This window comes from Pan paniscus, chromosome 9 (genome assembly GCF_029289425.2).
Source record: "Pan paniscus chromosome 9, NHGRI_mPanPan1-v2.0_pri, whole genome shotgun sequence".
Taxonomy (NCBI): Eukaryota; Metazoa; Chordata; class Mammalia; order Primates; family Hominidae; genus Pan; species Pan paniscus.
In genome coordinates, this window is record NC_073258.2 from 51,127,814 (window position 1) to 51,134,925 (window position 7,112).

At 36.5% G+C, this 7,112-nt stretch overlaps 1 pseudogene; it reads right to left on the reverse strand.

Annotated features, from left to right (window-relative positions):
• LOC117974916 (tripartite motif-containing protein 49D-like) lies at nt 1-6,288 on the reverse strand (annotated as a pseudogene).
• Nucleotides 6,289-7,112: the final 824 nt, after the last annotated feature.

Below are 7,112 nucleotides of genomic sequence, written 5' to 3' on the forward strand. Positions count from 1 at the left end.
TAGTAACACAATAAATGAGTTTTAATAACATTAGGAGGCAATTCAAGACATAAAACAGAACCTATTTGTCCTGTTTGATAAGGCACAAGGAAGAGGGCTTCCTGGAATAAAGGGGTTCTCACAGCAGATGAACACATTTCTGATTTATCTCTGGTCAGAGGTGAACACACCAAAAGATAGGCCTGACAGGAGGTGAGAAGGAGCAATTAGGGATCGTGTATATAAGGCAGCTTTGATTAACATCAACGAAGCTCACAGTTCTAGCTTCACAATCCAGGAATAATCCTATGTGGCTGGTAGGTCTTGGGATATATTGCAGTGTAAGTGGGGAGGTGGTAAAGAGACTGCACTGAATGTCATTCTTGACACATCCAAGACTAAAGAGTCCCTCCTCTCCATATATATTGCCATTCTGATTCTTCCCTTTCCAATACTTATTACAGACACCAAAAGCCCAATTCCAAGTGTCCCCCACATGGACATCCCAGTAATATTTGCCGGAAGTGTAAGTCTGAGCACCCCATGCAAGAAAACTTGTAGGTGTTGCAGTGATATGGGGTGGATTTTGACGGTCACATCCAATACACATGCTTCTCAAATCTCCACATCAAAAGATACGACTGTTGGCTCATCATGATTCAGATTAATATCCACTGCAAAAATAAATAAATAAATAAAAGAGAAAGAAGCAAAACATACATAGACATGTGTCAATAAGCAAAAATTGTTCTATCGAGAAGTTAATTTACCAGGAAATGTAAAGTCACAAGGAGAATTTTGCTTGTAACTTCTAATAAAGCATAGAGATGATTAATTTTAACTACAAGACAAACAAAACACTAACCACAGGTATTAAAAATGTTTTGAAAACTTATATATTGAGAGCCAAATGTAAGACCAACTTCTTTCAATCCAATTTTCGAAGCAAAATTTGCACATTATATGCCCTAAATACTATGTTGTTATCAAGATCATTATTTAGAAATGTTTCTTATTCTTAAAAACTAGTGCTATCATTTTGGAAAGAATGTGAAGATTTTCAGTTACTCAAGAACTGCTCTTGATGACTGGATAAAAATCCGTAAGTACACGTCATAAGTGACCATTTAAAGCAGATTTCTGTAAAATCTTTTACCAGTCTCTCTGTGGTCCTCCATGCTAGCTTGGGGCTGAAGCTGGATTTTAAGCTTAACCTGTAGATTTTCATATTGAAATTAAACTGAACTTCTCTTTGTTTGTAATTTTACTTGTATTCACAAAATGATTTCTTCTTTTTATGTTTACCCATTAACTAATTTTTTTTCAATACATGATACGTATCCATTTAAAAAATTAAAACCCCCCAGCAATCCCCAGTAAACGATAATCCCCAAAAGAACAGTTCTTAGCTGTTCAAATGAATACACTAAGGAAACGTAAAATTTTGTATTTAACATTAAATAACTCACCTTCATTCTGAGCATTGTTCCATTTGCTCCTTTTTTAAATTTGCTACCCTACTCCTCTTTCCCATTACATTACTCAGTACATATGAGGCCATAACGTATTTGTTTTTCACTATCTTTCAAACTTAATGCTATAAATCTGACTATATAGACACAGATACAAAAGGGTTGCATGATTATGTTGTTCGCTTATGTCTATAAAGAAGTAAAATATGTGATAATGGGTGAAATATTACCTATGTGATCCTAACAATAATAATATTTAGATAGTGGGAGTGCTGCCTATGGGTGGAGACTTACCTCAGAATTGGTTGAGCCTGTCCCTCAGTCCAGTGATGGGCCCTGCACTGAGCTCTAGATTTAGAGGCTGGGGCATGTCCAGCAGCACGGACTCACTCCTGCAAGGAAAAACCTGCAGTTACAACATCTACAGCCATAAAATAAATAAAAATCACTATTTCTATTTAAAAGACAGTTCATGAGAATCCTCTCAATCCACAAATTTGATTATTCAAAAATTATTACTTCTTTTTTGGAATTAATTTCTGTTTATAGTTTCCAAATTTTAAAGCATAGTAGGAGAGCCTGAGTCAGAATTCAGTCTGATCTTTCTTTTTTTCTGCCCCACATGTGTAAGGTTCCTTAGCCTTATGGCCTTGAGAATATTTGGAAATGAAATTCTGAGTTCCACTTCTTGGCAGACTCCCCTGACATCTTTGTCTGAAATAGCGGGGTTCTGGGGAGACTGCTGCATCTGCTGCTTCCTTTTCAAGATAAAGAATGTGAAACTTGTTCTAGGCAGCTACACCTGCCTTTTAGAAACAAGCTTCCCTAGAGACTTATACAGTTCTAACACTCCACAGTTTTTTCAACCTATTTTTCAGGACTGTTAACTGATATGTATATAGGTATGAACAATAAATCATCAACTTTTTGACTGCTAAAATACTTCCCCCGCTTCTCTCCTGCTTCCTCTGGTGACTTTCTCACCATCCACAAAACAAAACTTTATCTTTCACCTATGCAGGCTTTTAAGCAATAAAACAAAATCAGGAATAAACATTTTTTTTATTTCACTATTTATTTATTTATTTAGTGTTCTTGTCTTTTCTGGTGTAAGAGTGAAAGCAGATGCAAAAAAAAGGTAGTATCAATATCTTAATCATTTATGCCATGACTTTGGTAAAGGCTGCTTTGATATTCGTGGAAACTGAAAGAATCTATGCTAAAATCTAGGTAAACACTCACCTCTGTAATATGTCTCCAAAACCCTGTAAAAAAAAAATAGAAATACTTAGGGCATTTAACAAGATGCATCTTTCACTAAGTTCAGTGTGAAATTTGGAGTCAGTTTCTGAAGATATTATTTCCCTACCCTCTGGAAAGCATTTTCTATTTCTTCTGTAATGAAAAACCCAGTTAGTCATTTTGTCATTAATTAATGTCCTGGTAAAGTCTGAGTCTTGAAGACATTCTCTCCAGAAGTGAAGGGAGAAGAGGCCCAGAGAGTCTATGCTCTGTGGTAACTTCAAATAACCTACTCAGTCATCTTTCCCAGAACCTATTACCCAAATGAGTGGACCCCAAAATAATATTAATGTGAGCCTAGATTCCCAAAACTTCTGATCTTGCCATGTCCTCAAATTAAACTAAATGTAAATGAATCACTCACTATTTTATACATGTTAAACAACCCAAAATATATTATTGACTTAGATGGGGAATAGTTATTGGGGCTGTTACCTTGACCATTCCACAAAGTTTTGTGGCTGGTGGATAAAGTAGGAGGGACCTTTGGCCTGGTAGAATCCCTTGGCGGGGCTATACTCTCCCAATAAAGTAGCATTAGTTATGCGAATGTGTTTTTGGAAACACATCATGGAAATAAAGGTTGGGAGATGGATTTCAGCCATGAGGAACATACTTACACATGTGAATAGTGAAAAACCTGAAACCACAGTGTGAGTTTGTACCTGAAGTAGCTCCACATCTGGTTTATGGCACATTTCCTTCAGCTCCTCATACATTCCTCTTAAAATCTCCCTCCTATGAGCCATTTTGGCTTTACTTAAATGAAGTTGATGAAAAATATCTTTCCCCTTCTTTTTCAGCATGTCCAAATTATGTTTTTCTTCTTCATGGTGAAATGCAGCCATCTTCTCATACTCAGCTCTAATTGCTTCTAGCCTTAAATTCACGTAATCCTGCAGTGATAATGGGTTAGTCAAAAGAGAAATGTATTTATTCATCTCCTATTAAATCTCACTGATTCTTTTTCTCTCTTGAATATCCAATAATTTGAACCTCAGTCTTTCTAGTTCCTAGAATCCACAAAATTTTGTTCCTTTCCTTTCTTTCTGTATAAAAATCAACATAGATGTATCTGACCAATTACATTAAATTTATTAAAGATAATGTGTTTTCTAAGGCAGTTGGAAATAAAAAAAAATACAATTTGAATTTCGCTATTCCAGCCAATATTTATGGAAAAGTAAGAACAGCTCATGCTTAAGAGTTGGAGTATAGAGCTATAGTTACTAGAATGGAAATAATTATTTCTATTTCTGAGATACGCAAAAGTTGCTTAAACTCATTATATGTGAAATGACCTTAGGCTAGCATGTCCAGCTAAATGCATTTCACCCAGCAAAACCTATCTTAATAAGGCTGCATTTATGATTTGTCCATCTTTGTCTCTCTGAATTCATTTCCTTCGTTTCTTTTTCTAAGTTATCCCATTCTGAAACATAGACTTCTTTGTGGTTCCTCCGGCCTCCAAATATACACAAACTCAAAATTACTGCATATGCTGTTCTCTCCAACTAGAATTTTATGCACACACACACACACACACACACACACATATACATATATACACATTCATGGTCCATATATATATATATATATATATATATATATATATACATACATATACACATTCGTGTTCCCTCTCCTCTTCAAAATTTTGTTCAAATTGAATTTTTCAGTGAGTCTTTTTTCTGACCACCCTATTTAAAAATCAGACCTAATCTCCAGTTTCTGGCCTCTATTGTCCTTTTCTACTTCCCTGCTTGATTATTTTCCAACAAAGAACCTACCACACTCGAACACATCATGTATTGCACATATTTGCATGTTGACCATTTTTCCTGTCTCATTTGGATTGTACGATTTGTGAGGACAAAGATGCTTTCTTTCTGCTATACTAGCAAATTTTCTAATTTAATATTCAACATAGACTAGGTTCTTATGAAATACTTTTCAACACACTAATATTAGCTATAATACCCTCAAAGTATACATCCACAAATAGAAAATCATTTTTAATATTTCTCTGAAGTCCTTAGAGTTCTCCTTATATTTAGATACTAGTTCCCATATTTTGAGCATGTTTACATGTCTCCCTCAAGAAACAAATCAATTTTTCTCACCAATTTTCTCGTCATATGTTATGTATTATTCAGTATTAATTAGTTGAGATTCTTAATTTCATGGTTGCCCTATTTCCCCTGTCACTCTTTCTGCCTCAAATTTTCCATACAATTCCAAATACTACTTGTCCACCAGCATTCAGATTAATGCTGACCCAGGCTCAGAGGTTCACTTGAGCTTTCTATTACTGCCAAATGAATCTTGTGCCAAGCGTTTATCCAACCAGCACGTATAGAATGCTGTGAGATGGCCCAGTTTCTTGTATCTGTTGGTGTATAGCTACAGGTTTGTATGAAAACAAACCAGCATGCTTTGGGTGACTTCAGTAGTTTTCTTAGAAATCCTATCTAACAGTCGTACTATTCTATATAAGAAATGAGGTCACTTTTTCTCAATGTTTTCTTTTTTTTTATTGACTCCCAGAAACATTAGAGTTTGATAACAAGTTCCTATTTTAAGAGTCACCCATTTGCCCACCATAATTTCCTGGATAAGGTAGAGTAGCACAGGACTAACCTTCCAGTGGCTGATTCTGGTGGTTTCCATGTTCAGGTTTCTCTGATTTTCACAAGCTTTTTCCCATAAAGACTGCATTTTCTTTAAAAGCTTCTCCTGCAAAAGAGCCATAAATTGAAGCACCAGTGAAAACAATAAAGTAACATGCAGACCGTTTCATAGGGAGGGGGCACAGAATGAGAGACAAATAAGCCCATAGTAAATGGCATTTCTTCTATTTCCCTTCTTCTTCATCAAATCTCAGAGGTTTGAAGCTAAGAAAGCCCAAAAGTGAGCTGCTTAAAGGGACTCAGATTTGGCTTTACTCCATCTCCAAGAAAATAGACCCACAGGAATTTCATGTGTCCTTTATAGAAATAGATCTTCAGAGGCATCACTTACCCGGTGTTCCTCAGCAGCCCACTCAACGGGACGGTGTCTGTGATACCGGTGCTCCTGAGAGCTGGAGCACAGCAGACAGAGCAGGCTCTTGTCCACTTCACAGAACATCTTCTTTGTCTCCCTGTGAGTGCCACACATTTGCTCCTCAGAGCTCAGGAATAGCCAGAGACTGACTTTTCTGGCAAGGGAAGCCATCTTCTTTAAATGAATGTTAGTTTTGAGGTTTCTCTGCCATGTTGTCTTCATGCATTCAAAGCACCGAGTAAAAATTGGGATGTCTTGCCAGTTGAAGTAGAAACAGGGCCTGCAAAAGCTGTGCCCACAGTCTACGGTGACCGGGTCTATGAAGTATTTCATGCAGATGGGGCAGGTGAGTTCCATCTGGAATGCTTGCAAGATTCCAGAATTCATGTTTCTGAGGAAGAAAGAGCAACATGTCATTTTGGGGTCTGGGTTGATGAAAAGTTTCTGAACATGTGGAGATACCTGATAGCCCTATTTTCTTCTCTTGACAGTATTCATTAAGGCACAGCACTCTATTTATTCTGTAACAAAAATAAAAATCTCACACAGAGAGAGTCTCTCGGCTTTATAGTAGATGTTACTGACTAGATGACTCACAACCCTTTACACTCTTATTTCCTGTATGTAACATAATACCAATCTATTCAATTTCCCGTTTTCTGAATGTTGATCTGGAAATTGGGTTTGATTCTAAGTGACCTAGAATAAATTGTAGTTGTTCCTATTCTTCTTTCATGTAACTGCTGAGTAGGAAAGACTGGGAAAAACTACCTTGGCCGAGGAAATATGAGAAGATGGCTAGAGGGTTCTACAACATATTTTTAGAGACACAACAGTGGGGCAGCAAACCACTATGGCACATGTTTACCTATGTAACAAGCCTGCATGTCCTGCACATTTATCTTAGGACTTAAAATAATATAAAATTAAAGTAAAATAAAAAACCAAACCAAAACAAAATAGAAAAACCAATCAACCAACCAAATAAACAAAAAAACAGCAATTAAATCAATTTTGGTTTAATAGAAGAGAAAAACATAATTAAAGATATTGGGCCTTTTTATTTTCTCGTGGATTAAATTAACTTCTCCTAGGGATACCCAAACTCTGAACTAACATATAGTAGGATTTTTGTTAAACTCAGAGAGGTGTGATTACATCTCTATGGTGTGATGGTGAATTTTAGATATCAGTCTGACTGGATTAACCAATACCTAGGGAACTGGTGCAGCATTGTTTCTGGGTGAGTCTGTGAAGGTGTTTCCAGAGGAGACAGACATGTGAGTTGGTGAGCTGAGTGGGACCATCATCCCT